At 43.0% G+C, this 19,055-nt stretch overlaps 1 protein-coding gene across 1 annotated transcript in view; it reads right to left on the bottom strand.

Annotated features, from left to right (window-relative positions):
- The window catches only part of FAM110B (family with sequence similarity 110 member B), a 114,314-nt gene extending 104,098 nt beyond the window's left edge, over positions 1 to 10,216 (bottom strand). Inside the window, exon 1 of the mRNA XM_058806738.1 lies at positions 10,031 to 10,216. The gene's annotated coding sequence lies outside the window, so the exon portion shown is untranslated. The remainder of the gene's footprint in view (positions 1 to 10,030) is intronic.
- Between the last annotated feature and the right edge of the window lie 8,839 nt (positions 10,217 to 19,055).

The raw sequence follows: 19,055 nt of genomic DNA, 5'->3' as shown, positions 1-19,055 counted from the left end.
ACTGCAGCACCTACAGGGAACAGCATTTTCAGGGAAAGTGTTCTGGGCACACAGCAGACTGGAACAAAGAGAGTGAGCATGGATCTGTCAGGTGGGCAGCTCCTCTACTCAGCATCTGTGCTGATCCCCCCTGAGCAAAATACACAACACCATCCTGCTATTCACCAGGAAAGCAAGCCCTCCTGTCACTAGCAGCACTTGATTAGCCTTGACCACAACAGCAGCACAGGAGGCAAATACTCCTCTGTGCTCTCTGGCTCAGCAGCACAGCCCACACAATCCAGCAATAGATACGTAGGAGGTGGAGGGTGAGGATCTGATTTCATACTGGGGCAAGGCACCTTGTAAAAAGATCTTTTCAGCAACAGTCACCCAGAAGTAATATGGAAATCAAATTAGCTGACTGCAACAATCTAAACAGCATCATAGAGGTTCTTGGCTAATGAAAGTTTAGAAGGAGAAAACCTATATTTTATTAAATTCAGCATAGATGGAGGACAGGGCCTCTCCCTACAGCTTTTGCCTACTGCATTTTAGGGCAAGTAATGAAAACATTAATGCAGCTTAGTCAGCAAAGCACAAGTTAATTCAGCTTCTATCTCTCCAAAGCCTATAATTCTCTGGTCTAGTCTTCATGATGAGCACTTAAAAATGTTTCAGATATAAGATGAACATCCATATAATCATCTCTGCACATGCCTGTTTATGAGAGGTATGGATGCTACTCCACAAGGCACTGCAGAGCACACACAGTTCTGTTCCCAGGCACTGGCAGCACAAGCAGCTGTACTTGCAAGGTTGGGATATAAAAAGGAAGCCCAGGAAATGACATGAAGGTTTCACCAGGACACTATGGCTAAGCCAGTCATAAGGACACAGCTGTTCACAGCTGCACACACATGGAAGCCCAGCATGAGCTATAAAGTTGACACAGCATGGGCTTTGGGGACAGAAGGGGGACAGCAGCAATGCAGGACACCAACAGAGGGAACGTCAAGCAAAATTCAAGAGCTGCTTAAGATGTGAGGTGCCAGTGGAAGCCAGGGAGACCACCATACCCCTAATTCTCCATATAATGCTCACAAAGGGGTCTTCCAGGACAGTCCTGCACCAATGCTTTTAGCCCAGTGTCTGATCTCTCACTCTTCAGCAGATAAGCCCCTACCTCCTGGTGTTAACGGAGGCTGCCTTAGTTTTTCATTCACCTGCAGCATTTACTCAGAAAATTTTTCTTCATCCTTGATCCCTCCAGCCTGCATAATAACACAGGTGATCAAGATTAGTAGGCCACTGACTCAATTTTGCATTTTTATTGCATTTGGGAGAGAGTCTGCTGCAATAATCTTCTAATAGCTCATCAGCATCTCTGTTCTTCAGTATATATTCTGGATAAAGCCCATGCAGACAAACTAGCAGGGTGATATTTCACATAATTCTTTGTCTTCCTGGCCCAATCTCTCATTTAACTCATGTTTGCTGCCAGTTTCCAGGTTCCTAGGTCAGGAGATGGTGTTTCACACAACTGCCTAGTGTGCCAGGATGGATGGCTCCACAGCAAGGCCACAGCATCAGAACAGCACCAAGGTGTACAACCAAGAGACTTTTAGCAATAAACAGTGTCAAAAAATAAAATCAGAAAGGCCAAGGAGCAGTTCATAGTCCCACCTCTCAGATCTACAAAATACCCATTTAAAATTCCACTTCCAAATGTGAAGAAGCTTCCAGAAGGGCATGTAGCAAATTAATGCCCTGGATACTACCAATTTTACATTTGCTGAGCGAAAACCATTTGTCTATTTGTGTGCATTTCTGCAATTGCACTTTTCATTCATTAAGATAAGAAATTGCTTTTTTAATGCAATCTGCCACTATTCAGATAGCAAAACAAAGTAATGTCTGGTGGCAGGCTTGCTGGTTTTGGCTTTAGAAGGGTGGGGGGTTTTTTCCCTCTCTTCCTGTGAGAGGAAAGCTTTTCCCAAAGGATTCAAGCAATTTCATAAAACAAATGTAAAAACAAAGACACTTTTGTTTAAGGACTGAAGGGTTTGTTTTGGTTTAAGGGAGATTGAGAGGAAAGGAAGAGAGAAATTATACTGATCATCTTTCAATTAAACAGGGGGGAAAGAAAGTTCTCAGTCCTTAAAGAAATTTGTGTGCTAGCACAAACTTGCTATAAGAAAGAGGTCATCAGAAAAAAATCAAAATTTACTTTTTAAATAAATAAATGTATTTTAGTCAGAAGTGAACACCTCAAATGACTATAGCAAAGATCAGAGGAAAACAACATTTCTCTTCAAATAAAGAGAACATTGTGTACTCCTATATGGTCTGTTTCATTAGAGTCAGTGTCTCTTTTTCCTCATATCTATCAAACACAAAGAAAGGGGCACAAGGGGGAAAGACCTGAAATCTGTAGTTTTAAATACACAAAGATTTGGGGAATTCACTTCAGCTAGAAGTTCTGAAGCTCAGCCTAATAAGCATCATTTCATTTGCAGGGAATAGGACCCAAAATTACAACAGGAGTAAACCCCGAACTCGCACACAAAACAGTGCAAGACAGCACAGCAGCAATAAATAAAGACAAAATTAACTAGAAATTAACTAGAACACCTGAAATCCTTCAGTAAAGCACGTATGGAGGCCTTGCAGGAAATCTGAATAAGCAGGCCTTCCTATCTGCAATGCTCCCCAAGCATTTGTTCAAACACACTGCAAAAATCACACATTATGGAACTGCGATTCTAGTTTCTGATTAGCAGATATTCATTAATAAAATTAACTGATTTATCAGTAAGTCCCTAATATTGTATCAAGTTTTACTATGTAGAGAGACCATCACAAGTGATCTTCAGTGACAAAATAACATCTATCCAACTGGAGCAAAAGCAAACCATGAAGTTCCATTCACACTGCCTACCATTTAAATTCATTGACACTCACTGCAATTATCACTGAACACCCAAACTAACACACTGGGACACCCAACAGTAATAAAATTCAGCAATATTGCAGCTCAGAAAGGCAAAACAACACAGATAATATGAATCTAAATATTAAATGCAATTAAATACAACATGCACATAGAATGCGTCATGTTACTTACTGTACTTACATGAGCAATTTACAAATGTTAGTAATAAATATGCAATTTTTAGAATATAATCTTGAAGTATGTGGCTGCATGTGACAAAAGTGACAAAAGGTTCTTAAGCAGGATTTTAAAAATGGTCCAAACCCACTGGAGTTAGACAGGAAGACAAATAACAGATTGACAAACATATCACAGCAACATTAAGTTTTATATATATAAAATAAAGTAAAATAAAATTCATATTATCATCATCATCACCATCATCTCAAAAGTGCTCTAACCAAGCATTACTTAAATGATTCTCCTCCATCCTGATTCAAACTCCATATATCTATAAATGCACATGCATACATGAGAAAAAGCTTCCTTGTGGTTGCCTAACCTCCCAAGTAGCAGCATGCACAGATTAACTTGTCAAATAGAGAGACAAAGGTCATCACAAACCCAAAGGTCTGGGTCCACTCATGAATTTGGGTAGTTACTTAAAACAGACTTGTCTAGTACTGTGAAGAGGCACTAGATGAAGAAGACAACTTAGACAATACTCAACTCAATTATTATCTTCCCTGTCCAGTAAAGCCTTAAAACATTTCCTCCCATTTTTTAATGCAGACTTTTCTAAGACCTCAAATTGTAACAGGAAATTATTTGAGTGATTTTTGTTTTTAAAGAACACAGCAAAGCATCAAGAGACAAGTGCTTTGCTCTTTGATTTGGTAAAGACTGTTTGAATTTAGGTTGAATCTCTCCCTTGTAAATGTGAAACAACTTTTCCACCACATTAATTAATATTTGGGACTTGAAGGCTGTCAAATGAAAGATGTTATAATGCCCACCACAGCCCTAGTCTTATATTTTTTAACTATACTTTTATTGCATAATAGGGCAATAGCAGTAAATGAAAAATAACAGTACGCAAACAGCCTAATAATGCATGCTAAAAGCAACCAGGACAACACATTCAATTTTCCCTGGGATTGTCTAATTATTCTTCTGATGGCTCAACACAATCTTTTCACAATTGCTTCCTATGGGGCATGCTGACACATTGAGTTCATTACATAGCTCCTCTTTAAAGCAAAAAATACACAGGCATTTAGGGCAAACACTTAAAATTCAGATTTTAATAAACTACATTGGAAGTTTGCAACTGGATTATTTCTAAGGCAGTAAGACACCCACCTTATAAATTCAAAACAAATAGTCATAAAGCAATATCAAGATATTCATCTTGCTTTGATGTACAAACAAACTCAAAGCACCTTATTTTTTCAATGGTTCTTCTCAGAATACATTCACACAGGTGACATATTCTTTTTTTCTTTTTGAAGTCATCTCAAAGCTTCCAGAAGTTTCACTGGGCATAGCCACAGGATAGTTTATAAACCAAGAGAGACTGATGCTATGGCAAAGATCAAACAAAGTCAACACGGCATTGCCTTCAACCACACGTGCCATCTTTACACTTCCAATGGGGCACACTCTTCTCTTCACTGTGAACCAGTCAAGTCCTCAGCACTGTCACTAGAGGAAGTGTGTCTCAATTAGCACACCCCATACCCCAATTGCTTCCCAGGGGTTAGGGTGCATTAGCCTTGGCACAGCTCAGCACCAACACCTGGGTCAGGTACTGCAAAACAAAGCCACAGACAAGCACACAAACCCCAGCTGAGAGCCCCCACCAGGGTTTTCAACAGCTCTGCACTTCGTCCACCCCACGAGGCTCTGTCCAAGCCTCTCCCCAGGCAGCCCTTACTCCCAGGAGCACAGCCCCCAACAAGAGGATGCAGCCAGTGCCATGGAACACCCCTAAGACCAGAGAGCATGAAATCAGGCAGAGGATAAACACAGGCACTCATTCGACAGGAGAACCCTTTTATTTATTTATGGGTGCAAGTCAGCCAACCTGACCTCCAGCCTGCATGTCCATTTATGCATTTTCTGTCCCACATATATTAATTTGTGGTTATCTTAAATATTTTATGAGTTAAGCTTCATTCCACTCCATTATGCACTGAAAAGAGAACAAAACAGCTACTAATGTCACAGATAAGTGTTTTTACTTGCTATAAATTCCATCCACCATCATGTGACTAGACAACACATGCTCCCCAAAAATAAGTGCTTCTGCTCATCACACCTCCTTTACTGAAGTAAAGTACTATTTCTGTTGATTAACTGTGAACACCAAAGCATAAAATATGGCAGTTTCAGTTACCTGAACTGCTCCATTCCTGAACAGTCACATGCAAACTTCAATACTTAGCTGCGATTCAGGATACATACAGCTAGGAAGGCATCCAAAATCTGACAGTAAGGAAACTCCTTTCAAATCCCCCACGTGCATTATTCTTGTACTCATCCATCAAATTACCCTTCCGTACACCAAGTTTTTAACCCAAAATCACAGATGAATCTTCAGTTTATGACCCTTCCTCTCCTCCAAGAATTTGCCCCAGGGAACTTCTAAGCAGCTGCTATCTCCCATCTCTGCCATTACTAAGACAGAGTAGTTTAAGTTTTGGTCTCTCATCCAACTCCAGACTGTTCACACTACATGATCTTTCTAGTTTGGATGTCCATCCACATGTTCCACTACGATTTAATATTTTCTGTACATAAGTGCCCAGAACTATGTAAAGTATTTTACACAAAGTCACCCTAATACCTTGCCTAATGACTTGTCTACCTTCACTGAAGAGCTCTTCCAGAGCACCACGTTTGCTCCCATTTCATGGTCAGTATCAAACAAGAGTCATCCCTGTCTATGGCTGTCAGGCCTTTTCCTCCAAACCTGTTTTAAGGGATGACTTGCCAGCTGATAGCATATGTGTTGTTAATAATCACTCAGTAAATAACTCTGCTTTTAGAGCTATTCAACTTCCTGACATTCCTATTGTTTCAGTCATCACAGACATTCAATTCTTCCTGTGCAATAATCCAACCCACCTCAGTGCCGACTACCAACTTTGCCTCGTCAGCAATTGTCCTTCTCATACAGTTATTTCAGCCAGTATGGTGAAGCAAAGAGACCAGCTCTCCACTAACACTGGTGCAGAGCATGAATAATTGCTTTATGAGGCAGGCAAACTCATAATTTCTCCTTCAGGAGACACCTTTAGCTAAGCCTCACATTTCCAATTTAATTATTTTTGGTGTATATACATGGAACTGAAGCCTTCTGCTCCTATTGTCTAGGACATTCAGTATTTAGCCAGTAATAATATAACTTTAGTCTCCCGTGACCTAATTGTGGCAAATACATGATGCTCTTTATCCTGTTTTCCACTTAGCTTTATATACTTAATTACTTTTTCCATTCCAAATTTATTCTAAATCCTTAAATTCTATTGTGACCAGAGTAAAAGGTGTGAAGATATCCTTCTCTTTTTAAAAGAAATAGAACTATACATCTTTTGCTATCTTGCTATCACAACTGCTACCTTCAGCCTAACCCAATAACACCCAATTCTATTTTTTAACCTGGCTCCAATGCCCTGCCCCAGCTCACAAAAGGGCACAAAAGCAGAGACCCTCAGACTTAGTTTGACTGGGAGCAGACACAAGACATTTATTCCAGTCATTTCCATTTGGCACCCTATCTTTCTCCCATATTCAATCCTCATGCATATCTAAAACTAAACAACTAAAACAGAAAGTGCTAATTTTAGAGGCATCAAGCATTTTTCATACAGCCTGGTCCTCACAACATCATAGCCAAATTCTCTTCTGCTCTTTTTCTTTTTTTTTTCCCCTCTCTTCATCTTAAATTTCTTCATCCTCTAGCTTTTGGCAGTTCACGTGCTATCCCTGCAGTTTCTGCTCTCCAACAATCAATCCCCTCCTTTACTTCATTCCTTTTAGGTTTTCTGGTAACTTGCAGTATCTTATTCTCACAGCAAGGTCCGCAGCCCAACTTGGCAAGCTTTTGCTTCTCCTTAAAATGCAGTTTCCAAGCAGCTATTGTACATTACACTTCAACAGTCCAAGCTTTTCTCTTTTTTTTCCATTTAAACCTCCAACTCCTACAGGCCTTTAGCTCCATGGATAACACAAACTAGTTCTTCTAACTTCTCAGAACTTGCCCTCCTAAAATAAAGCTTCCTTGAAAGAAAAACACTTTGTAGTTGACATATACTTACCCTTCAGTTTAATTAAAAATTATTAACTTGAGGCTGATCAACACATGTGCTTAAGGCCTTATGGGAGGGAGCTGTAATCTAGCAGCAGAAAACAAGACACACTGTTAGCCAGTGAGAGACCAGAGATGTTCCAGAATTTAAAGATACACCCTCTAGTTCTGGGCAGGCTGTAAACATAAGCCTTTATTTACTCTGCATTTCACTACAATTAATGGCCAAAATCTACCCTATGATAATTCAGTGTACAGACTTTTAACTTAGCTAGTCAGCACTAGGAAACATACTTACAAAAGCACATTTGAGAAACACCTTCCCTTTACACACTAGCACACTATCCAAAATGAGCTCTGTAGTTCTGAGCAATCAAAACTTATTTGCAAAGTTGTGTCCTACAATTTGAGTCAGTTTTGCTTTGCTAAATCAACCTTAGACCTCCAGATTTTGAAAGAGAAGCAGGAACCTTTAAGAGAAAACCATCTCCTACCCAGTGGAAGACTGCACCTATATTAAATGCACGATTTAATTATTTCATTAAATAACTGGATCTTCAGCATGGTCACCACAAGCCTAAGAGGGGCAGACAAGGAAGGTGAAGGTGGCCAGCTGCTACAACTCAACACAGAAAGAGCCTCTCCAGCAAAGTGACAGCAAATGATCTCCACAAGAACCTGGAAAACATGGTTAACTCTTAACTTTAGCTTGTGATACAATTTGCTTAACACAGATGCGCTGGCATGAAGGCAGTCCAGGCCTTCTGTGCAGCAGAGTGAACTTGTTGGCACGGGCTATCAGTCCCATCGAGGCAGCAAATCACACTCAGCACCACATTCCTGGTGTGCCTGCACCTACACGGCAGAGCACAGGCACCTGCCTGCTGCCTCCTGAAAGCCAGAGGGGAAACTCAGTCCCGCAGCATGAAATAGCACCTGACATGCTAAGTTACCAACCCACATGAAATGGGGGCCCTGAGAGGGCACTCAGCTGTGTCAGCTCCAGCAGCCCCACAGCACAGCACGGGCTGCCCACCATCCATGAGGGATTGATGGTGGTCCCTGCATCCACCTCCCTTGGCCACCAACACCATCGTGTTCACCTCCCCGTGGAGCACCTCCAGGCTGCTTGGTGCCTTCTGCTCCCATGACCAGTCTCACCAATTTAAGCCAAGCCTTTCCGGGTGTTCTGCCACCCTCCAAACTGGGGAGCATGGCACCGGACACCTTGAAAAAGCAAGTCATTGTTAGCCATGCACGCGGAAACAGCATCCTACCTTTCACTCCAGAAGCGCCTAAAAGTGTTTTATCCTGTTAATTCTAGGTCAGTTGAGCACACGTGTGGTATGGATTACACTGACCCTTTTAGAGCTCTCAACATTTTTAAATAAGTAGGACACTTAACGTTAGATGCCCATAAAGCTGTACACCTCCTGTACACCACACACCAAGATCTGCCAGTAGGAAAAACTAAGGAATAGTTGCTTTATAAAGCATGGCTCTTACAGCACACAAGTACAAATGTGAAATAATTTATAAATGCCAAGTCTGACCCTGTACCACACTAAATCAATACAGGCGTTTTACAAAAATTGCCTGTATTGGATGAACTGAAGTGACCTTTGCAAAACCACCCAACAAATCAGCACCAGATTTACAAACAGTGCAAGTATTTAGTACAGCTCAATACAGCTGAGTGATAAAAGGCGCTACATTAAAGATAAAAGTTGTCCTGATGTTTACAAAATGCAACAACATTGTCATTGAAAGTGCAAAGAATATGTTTCGTCCTTAAATACCTGAGTATCTAGAGACTTTAAACACGAGGAACAATCAACAAGCAAAGGACCATAAAATTCAAGCTTAAAAAGTTAACACTACGATTCACAGGAGATGTTAATTTGCCAGTGTCAAGTCTTTGCAAGTTTTAACCTTCGTCTCTGCACTATCAGCAGCCATACGTGTTGGACCCTTACACACAGATAATCCCATTGCTTTCCCTCCTTTCCACAGATGCCTGGCCTGAGCGAGGGAAGGAAGACGAGCAGGGAAAAAAACCCAACGCGTTTAAGTAAATTACCTTTTGGAGAAGCCTCCTTCCCTCGCCCAGCTAAAGTTTTCCTGGGGTCAGATTAGCACTCCGAAGGGAGAGCAGGCGCCGGCAGGCCCCTTGGCAGGCGGTGCAGTGACAGACGCGGGGCAGACCCAGGGGAGGCAGCCATGTGCTCAGCCCCGCATCCCCCCGAACGGGCATCCCGGGGGGAAGTTCCCACTACGCTCCGACTCGGGGAAATAACTCGGAGGAGTCCAACAGCTATCCCTTCCAGCGGCTTTCTCCCGGGCCATACGCTTTCCCGTGCCATTTAGCGAGGCGTTTCAGACGAGCCAAACCGCCCTACCCGCTCCGCCGCGAACCCGCTCGCGGGCTGGGGGTCGGAGCCGCCGCCCGGGGCCGGGGGGCGCAGCCGGCTCGGCCGGTGGGGCAGCGCCCGCGGCACCCCCCGCTCGGGGCTGCGCTCCGTCCCCTCCGGGAGCCGCCCGTCCGCCCGCCCGCCGACCCCCAGCAGCGTGGCTGGGCTGGGCAGGGCAGGGCAGGGCGGCTCCTGCTGCAGCCCCCGGCTGGGGGAGCCCCCGCCCGCCCCCGGGGCAGCGCGGCGCCCCAGCCCCGCTGCAGCCCCCTGGCCAGACACCCGCCGGGGCTGGCAGCGCGGGGTCCCGCCCGCCCCGCTCCCGGGGCCGCCCCAGCCAGCGGGGCAGCCGCGGGACGGAGCCACCCTCGGCCCCGAGCCTCGCCTCGCCCTTACCGTGCTGGGCAGCGCGGCGCGGGAGCCCCCGGAGCGGAGCGAAGCCGCGGAGAGCCGGAGGAGCCGGGACCGAGGAAGGCACCGCCACCGCCGCCGCCGCCGCGAGGAGAGGGCGGAGGGGGCGGAGGATCGGCGGCCGAGGGGAGGAGACGGGGGCGGGCAGGGCCCGGGCCTCCGGCAGCCGCCCGCCCGCCCGCCGCGCAGCCGGCGCTTCCTCCCGACGCGCTGCTGTTCTGTGCCGAGCCGGGCCGGGCCGGGCCGGGCCGTGCTGGGAGCCCGGGGCGGGCGCTGGGATCGCTCCGTGCCCGGCCCGCGGCGCACAAAGGGGACCCGGCGCTGCCGCCTTTGTTCGGCCGAGCGGCGCCGGGAGGGGAGGGCGGCGCGCTGGGCGCTTCTCCCACACGGAGATTGCTCCTCCGGCGCTGGCAGGCGCGGAACAACTTCACCGGAGTTAATTTGGGTCTGTGATGAAAACTCCTCCACCTGTGCCAAGCGCTGCTCGGCATCCAGCACTAAAGTCAGCCTACGCGCGGTGCTTCAGCTGCCTGTTTATGCCTCAGGAGCTGACTGGTGACTCCGGTTAAATTAAGGGTGGGTTTTTTATTGCTCAGGGTAGATGGCATCGCGAAGATTGGTATCTTAGTATTCTGTGCTTGGCAGCAGCCAAGAAGCATTGAAAAACGAATTTCAGATTTACCTTTTGCCCCATTGTCTGTGGTAGGTCACAGATCTTTCAAACGGAGCTACTCATATTACGTACGTGTCCAATTAACGTACCTTTCTTAAAGCTTTTTTTTTTTTCTTTTACACCATATTTTAGTGCTCATCCTATAAATCTCCTCCAAGCTTACCGATTTAGTCATTCAGTTCAGGTACCTGAGGTTAATACATGCAGTCTTGTCATGCCAGTTAAAACAGTAGAAGTGGGAGAATTTCCCCTCATTCGCATTTAACTTAGAAGAAACTGACAGAAATACCCTTCTATGAAGGATAGTTAGACTTTAGTCCTTTGCATAGAGGTGGAACGAGCAGTCACTGTATATCCACAAGTGGACTCTTAAGAAGGCAGCAACAAAAGTAGACTACCCTAGGGTTGTTATAACCAGGAGTAAACGCTAAGCAGCCTCTTTTAAAAGGTCTTTTCACATAATGTTCATTAAGCCCCAGCAGTTAAAAGATCCCACCTGGGAGCTCTCACTATGCAGAGTTCTGCTTCCCAGACTGAGAGGGCAGAGCAGCACAGGGCTTTAGATGCTAAATAGGCTTAGTACTAGGCCATGTTGCATTTTTGTGCTCCAAAGAAGCAGGTGATTTATCAGGTCCCCTCGCTAATTAGCTAGAAATTTTCTGCATGGTCCATGAGGTATGTGAGGAAGGAGAGGAAGCCATGGCGTGTTTCTGCTTCACTCACACAAACCTTCTGCTTCCTGCACGCGTTAGCATAGCTGCATCAGAAAAAGGGAATGAAAAGTATGTGAATTTGAACCTTTACTCCTGTAGCTGTGTTCTGGGGGGAATAATTTTCTGTTTTATCTTAAAATTAAAAATTATGTGCTTTGGGGTAAAAAGTCTGAAAATGTAAAACAGTGGAGTAAACATGAAGAAGCCTGCCTAAGACATCAGTCAGCCTTAAATAAAGCCAGTGTGCTAGAGGTGTAAGACACATCCTAGGTGCTATTGAGATCTCTTGCTGCCTTATGCACTAGGGCCAGAAGCCAACCATCAGCCCTGCAGCATGTGCTGAATGGAGCCTCTGCCACCCAATGCCACAGTCATTTGTCACACGTCCAATCCACAGGCATCCCACCTCTTGTGGCCAACTTTTACAGGATGTGCATTGTGCCCTTCATTCTTTGGGCTGGATGTACGTAGTAAGGGGAGGAGTAAGTAAATGAACCGTTATGTGAAATTAGATTACATGTTTGAGCCAGAAAATTCCCCAATTCCTCGTCAAAACAGTGGCTTATCAATATTTTAACTTCAGATCAATATGCAGACGTTTGCTAAAGCCTAGGTGCATGTATAGCAGTTCTGTTGTGCCCTTTCTGACAAAACAAGAACTATGGAGTTGTTCTTTACACTACTACCTGGTAAGTTTTTCACACCCAAGAATCAGATGATGAACAGCTGTATGAAATTATGCCACACTGTGCAGCTGCTGCCTCTGGGAAGAAGTATGGAATAATACAATTAATGCCTCACCTTCTAATATAGCTACCAAAATATGGTCTTTGTTTTCACTGTCAAGACTAGTGACAGAGGCCTCAGACAGATGACCAACCCATTGAAGCAGAGGTGAGAGGTCCTCCCAGTGCAAGGCAAGCTGCAGCCTTGAGCTCATCACAAACGCCCATGGACTTTGTCACGTGCCAGATCCCTTTAATGAAACCAGCACCCTGGCCCTAAGATGACATTAAGGGTGCATTAAATTATTGTCTTCCTACACATACCTTTGTATTTTAAAGCACTGTAACCCTGGATTTATAGATCATATCTAAGACAGGAAACTTATTTTATAAACATGCATGTACCAAATTAAACTTGTTCAGTAAGGCTGCTAAATAGGAGTAAAAATTGTACATAAGAAATTATGTTGTCTGGAACTAAGTCAAGAACCCCTGGAAATGAACATAAAATTATCACATTCCAGACTGATTTCTTCTTTGTGCTTTCCAAATAACAGATTATGAAAAAATGAAATAATCCTCTCAGTCCATTAAAATACTTCACAACTTTCAAAAGGTTTTGAGATAAAAAAATTAAAACCCCGCCTATTGATCATAACTCTCTTCCTAAATCCATATTCTTGTAAGACCAAGAATAAAGCATTTATTGCTCTAATCAATTGCTTTACTCAGAAACAGCTGACACCACTTAAAATTGTGTTAATTAACTCAGGTTCTCAAGGTCCAGTTGTAATGCAGACAAGCTGTGTCCACCTTAAACAGAGCCTCGTTATTGTTCACGCTGCTTGAATCTGCCATTAATAGTAAGTCTCCATCTCACAGCTGCTGCTAAACCTAAGGCCTGCTTGCATTCAAAGAGGATTTCAGTTCTAGTTTGGCACAGTATATGCTATTCACAAAGTCACCTGTAACTGTAAGAATGACTGAGAACAAAGCCACTCATTTTCCACTTGTTAGCTCTAAAATTCCTGCTGTGGAAAGTTTGGAGGTTTGATATGTCTTCCTTGTGTAGGCTTATGTCTAATGCTCAAATACAGTAAAAAATGCAGACTGCTGCCTGAATTACTGCAGCACTCAGGCTGAATAAGCCATAGCAATTTCAAGAGTGGTGCAGCCTTCCTAGCTGCCCCTACCCCTGTAAGGGTGTATGATATTTAACCTTGTAAATGTTCTCTCCAGTCTCCTGACCAGGAGGTGTGAGCTGGGGTCAGCCACAAGCTCAACTTGTTACAACAACAGGTTACAAGCTGTAACCTGCAGCAGCTACCCCTTCACCCTTCTCGCCAAGTATTTCAGTGTAGCCAGCATTGGTTAAATCCATTAGTGAGGCATGTGCACGGTCTCTGATGGTCAGCCTGGTCTGCCTGCTCAGACTCTCCAGCCGTCACCTCAGCTGTGCCTGCTGAGGTGGGAGTGAGCTGGCCAGACAAAACACTGCTTTAGCCATCACAGCTGGATCAGCCCTTGTCTGCACATTACTGAGTTGCATGCACACATTCAACAAAGCTCAGTGAGCAATGTTGCACAAAAACATGGCTGGGTTCTGTAGTCCTGTATTTGCTCTGGATAGTATTATATAAGTTTGGGGGTTTTTACTTTGATCATAAGCTTTGTAAGAAAATGTCTGAGCAACATGTTACTCAGGCTAAAAATGGTGCAGGTGTTTAGGAGTGCTGGGAAAAGTGTTTTCTCAGTGTTGTCTGAAGTAGGGGGCTGATGACAAAGGAAAGGTGTTAGTCATGCTGACCCATTCTTCTGCTGCTCAGTAAGAGGGAGAAACAAGCCAGAAATCTCCTCCTCAGCTTCTTGAAGGTCTCAGCACTACTTGCAGTCACATAATGGTTTATGTTGGAAGAGACCCTTAAGGTCCTTGAGTTCCAGCCCCACTGCCATAAGCAGAGGCACCTTCCAGTAGACAAAGTTGCTCAGAGCCCAGTCCAACCTGGCCTTGAAAATTTTCAGGGATAGGAACCTGTTCCAGTGTTTCACCACCCTCATAGTGAAAAATTTCTTCCTTATCTAATCTAAACCTACCCTCTTTCGGTTTACAGCCATTACCCTTGTCCTGTCTTTAGGACTGTTTATTTTCCAGTTTTGGAAGGTGTGTGGAGGTAATGCCAGCCAAAATGAAGGAACTGAAAGATGTGAGGCCATGACTGTGTCACTTGACATTCTGCCTCAACCCATGCAAGCAGAGAAATAAAGACACGTCTGCTCCTGTTTCCTACATACACCTACTTAGAGAACACAGACCCATTAAAGCTGAGCCAGACAGATATCTTTTCTTTAATTAGCTTGTCCTTTTAAGAGTCCCAGGAAAATTATTATAAGAAATGCCATATGATTGCCCAAGAACAAATGAGATATGCTTTTAAACACCCTTTATTACTAACATTGCATAAGCATTCCAACAATCAAATCTAACAGTTTGTTATCACAGTTGCAATCCCTTTGGCTTAGTAGCAGCAAGATGAATGGCATGTCATATCTCTTATCAGCAAATAGCTGCCTGCCTTTGTAAACAAAACTGTCAAGACTGATTCTCCATACACATTTGCAAATTATACTCATTGGTTATGTGTCTTGCGGCATATTTAGTGTGCTGCCAAGGGAATGCTACCCTCTCATCAGTTTTATATGTTACCAAAATCATAGTATTGTCAAGGAACAGGTAGGTACCTTGCCAGCTGTGGCTTGATTTCACCAATGTATTCTACAGATCCCTGATGAAAAACCTACTTATTATCTCGTTTAGAAATATTCAAACCTAGCATGTAAATGTGAAATAAATGTTCTATTCTGATATTCAGCCTGCTCCAAAGAGCCCTGTGTCCTCATCCCAACACCAGCATTTTACTTACTGTCTGGCCAGAAGGAATTCAATTTCTTGTCTCAGTTTAACTGTATGCAATGTGATAATAACATCACTTATGCAGTGGTGGAAGAGAGTAAATTAGTTGTAGTGTGTACCCTGTGCTCTAAGGATATAGAGCAAAATATGAACTTATAGTATAAGTTCAACCGCCCCCCAAATGTCAAAGGTCCACCCTTTGACATTTAATGATTTTTGAATTTTATTTAATCTGCATAGTAAATGCAGAGGACAAAACTGATAGTCACTGACATTTTTTAAAGGGAGGATTGTCTTTTTGTGATTTTTATATGGAAAAACCTCTGACCATACCACATAAACTATAATATATATTAAAATACTGATACTAAAATTGCTGTAATTTTGTTGCTTTCACTTACAGAAGTAAGCTCATTTTTTGTATGAAAGCAACTATCATGCTAGTTTAGACATTTTATGTTAATGATGTATAATAAAGTAATGTCATTTCAACAGAGAATTCTAATTAGTTGCCAGTAACACGATATAGCCTTGTATAATTACAAATTTTGTATGTGAGTAGAACTGCCTTGTTCTCATTACAGGAACTAAAACCACAGAGCATCACATTTCTCAGTATTGTACCAGAGGAATGCAGGAACACACTCATGACCACATCAGGGAATGGCACTAACAGGAGAATCAGTAACAGATAGCAAATGTGATGACACTAAACTGCGGATCATAATTCATCCATGGCAAAAGCCCCCACCCTGCTCCTGTGCTCACATCAGCCTGCAGCACTCTGGCTGTTGCACAGCTCTCAAACACCGGGGCAGGCCTTTCTGCTCCTCAGCTCATCAAGCCAGCTTGGGAAGTGATGCTATCAGGGAAGTCTGGATCAGCAGGAGAGATGAGAAAGATCTAGCAGATCTTAGAGCACACAGCAAGCACTAGGAGAGAGTGATTGCAGGAGCCATTGCCTGTTGCATGGCTTTCTCCCTTAAATCCCAGGAGCTAGGAAATTTGATAGGGGTCAAAAATTGCTGAGTGTGAGTTGCAGTGTGAATGTTTAAGTGTGAATAAATCCAAAAAGAGTGAGGTCTGATTTCAGGGTCTCTCCATTATTTAAGTGTTGTGTGAGGTACAGAACTAGCTCAGAATAGCAGGAGGAAAATGGCAAAGCAATATAGCAAGTTCTCAAGAACTAAACAGGGTTTGGATTGGTAAATCATTAATCCAGAAAGTGGTGTTTGAAAGAAAGTTTGATTTAGCCTTTTAAAAAGATGTAACATTGTTTTCCTCAGAAAAAGAGGTTGGCTCAAGGATCTTGAGAAAAGGGCAAAAAGAAGGCATATTAAAAGATAAGCATGAACTGAGTTATATGTAGAAATTATTAACCTTTTTTTTAAACAAGTATGATATATCAAAAAAAAGATAAATTGCTGCAAATGTTTATTTCATGGTATCTATTGTATCTGTACAATTTTTTAAATATGAGGGCAGTCTTCTTGTACTGAAGTACTTTGCAGTTATAGTTGCACACTAATGTGACAAGCAAAAATCTTAGCGAAAGTCTGAAATAATAGGTTATCACATGAAACCTTGTATGCCTTTACTGTTATGTGCATGTTTTTTCTCCTCTTCAGTAAAGCTCTCTGTTTGAAGGAACAGATGCCTCTTTCTCAGGAACTTCAGCTGCAAGAATTGCTGCCCTGAACCAGTTCTTTCCCATTTTTTTCCCAGTCTTCATCAAGACAAGTCCAGAAGACTGATGGTTTTAAGTTGCAGGAGACGTTTCACTTCCCCTTTGGCTTAGAGCTGGCAGCAATGCTCTCTCCCTCCCTCTGCACCTCAGCTGGTGTGGGATCCTACCAGGGCAAGGCTGAGTGGCATCAATGTCCCTCTGTAGTGTGGTGTGCTGTCAGAGAGGGGTTATTTAAAGCAGCTCTGCAGAACATGAAACCACCCCATTTTCCAAGCCTTGCTTGCTCTTTCTCTCATGGTTTCAGCAAGCAGCACAGCAGGCAGCTCAACGCTGTACATTGTCTAACCCCAAATGCGCAATGCCTCCCTGGCACTCACCCACAGCGTTCCCCCAGTGGAGCTGCAGCTGCATCCCAGGCACTGCTACTCCCAGGCCCTGCTTTGAGGAATGCATCAAATACCCTGGCAAGGGCAGATTGGGAAAAAAAAAAAAAAAAAAAAAAAAAATATCAATCCATGTTGCTGCATTGGAGCTGCATGGAAAGGGTTTGCCACTCCCCAGAGTTATCAGCTCTTGCTCTAGCAGGTATTTGATCATACTTCTATTGTGTGTGGGGGTAGTGACTGTGTCTATGCTGGCTATTCCAAGAGCTTCTTTTGACAGCTCAGACATGAAAAGATTTGTTATTTTTTGAAATGTAATGGTAGAGGTTTTATACTTTGGGCCAGAGTGTCAGTGGAGGCTCTTTGGTGATGTGTGCATTGGAAGTGACAGGTAGTGAATAACTGACATCAGGCATAAGTAATATTTGTAGTCTGACTTTGGTATGTTATTCTTTAAAAAATCCAGTCTGTAAATACAGTCTACATCTGTTAGCTTGAAAGGAAGGAAAGGGGATGAGTGCAAATACAGAGGAGAGAAATGAATAACCATGACAAGGAGAAAAAGCAAGCAGAAATAAGCTGATAAAGATAAAAAGGAGTGGGACTATTAAAAGAGAGAATATAGACATACAAAGGGATCAAAACTAATATAAAATTTCTAAAAAGGAGGAGAAAAATTGAAGATGAAAGGAATCACAGTGTAACAGGTCAGAAAAAAAGAAGAAAGTGTTTATAAACTCCAATCTGAATTCCTATACACAACCAATAATGACTTCAGCACCCCATTAAACAAATGTGGTTTTTGTAAAACAGATATGTAATGAAGAGAGACACTGGTTTGCAAGTAAAAAAGATTCTGTAAAGGTATTTAAAGTATAAAGAAGGATCAGAGGGATGATGGGTATGTGTAGCGTAGAAGCAATCTGGATGGTGATGAACTTACACCATAAAACAAATATTATGATTAACCCCTGTAAGAACAATGCAGTTTTTCAGCAAGAAATGACTTATTCCAGGGAATACATTTGAATGAACTTATGGGGCTCTTTCAGAGACTTCAGTGAAGCCTATGACTGTATTTTCATTCAACTTTTTGCTTTTCTTTATAATTATTTGTAGACTGGAAATGGCAATGAGACCAATAAGCTGTAAGATGGTATGTACTTTTCCTGAGTTCTTTATTCAACACTGCTAATTATTTTCTTTGAAAGCAGGAGCAGGTAAAATGTAGCAGGGAACAAATCTTTGAAGTCATTGAAGTATCTTCCAAAAGGAAATATTTTACATCAGAAAAAGAGAAGAGAGAAATATGCAGAGCTTCCAGAATGGGTCAATGGTTGAAGCAGAGTATCAGCTCCCATGGAGTCGGGGTCCCGTTATCACTCCCAAACAGCATTTTAACATAGAGGAGTTGTCAGAGAAAACTTCACATCAGTCAGCACACCTTTTCAATTTACTGAACCCAACAACAGGAAAAGTATGCAAATGAGAATGTTTAAACGGCATAAATCGTGGAAGAGACACATTGTATATCCACATTAAAAAAATAACTACAGGATTTTAATATTGTATTAAGAAGGTGGAGCATCAACTGCCTCTTTTCTGTACTTGGCTGTTTATAAGACTTAGTTGCAGCAGAAAAGCCATGCATTAAGCTTTTAAAAAGGGATGGAGCCAAGACTGGGTATGGCAGGGTAGGGACTGCACTCAGCTCCACTTCCAGAGCAGCCGCTGGTGCTGAGCAGCCTCCAAATATTTGCCTTTCACAGCTGGGAACAGAGATGCCACTTTTGAAAACATCCTGTGCTTCTGTTCCAGGAACAGAATGAATATTTGTTATCTCCTCATTTCACAGGCCCTCTGCAAAATGATATTATAAAGTGTGTAAATTGTCAGGGAATCTTGGCTGGAAGGCACT

Source organism: Ammospiza caudacuta, chromosome 1, assembly GCF_027887145.1.
Source record: "Ammospiza caudacuta isolate bAmmCau1 chromosome 1, bAmmCau1.pri, whole genome shotgun sequence".
In the NCBI taxonomy this organism is placed as follows: domain Eukaryota; kingdom Metazoa; phylum Chordata; class Aves; order Passeriformes; family Passerellidae; genus Ammospiza; species Ammospiza caudacuta.
Note: the sequence above shows the minus strand (reverse complement) of the source record. Positions and strands in the feature narration are given on the sequence as shown.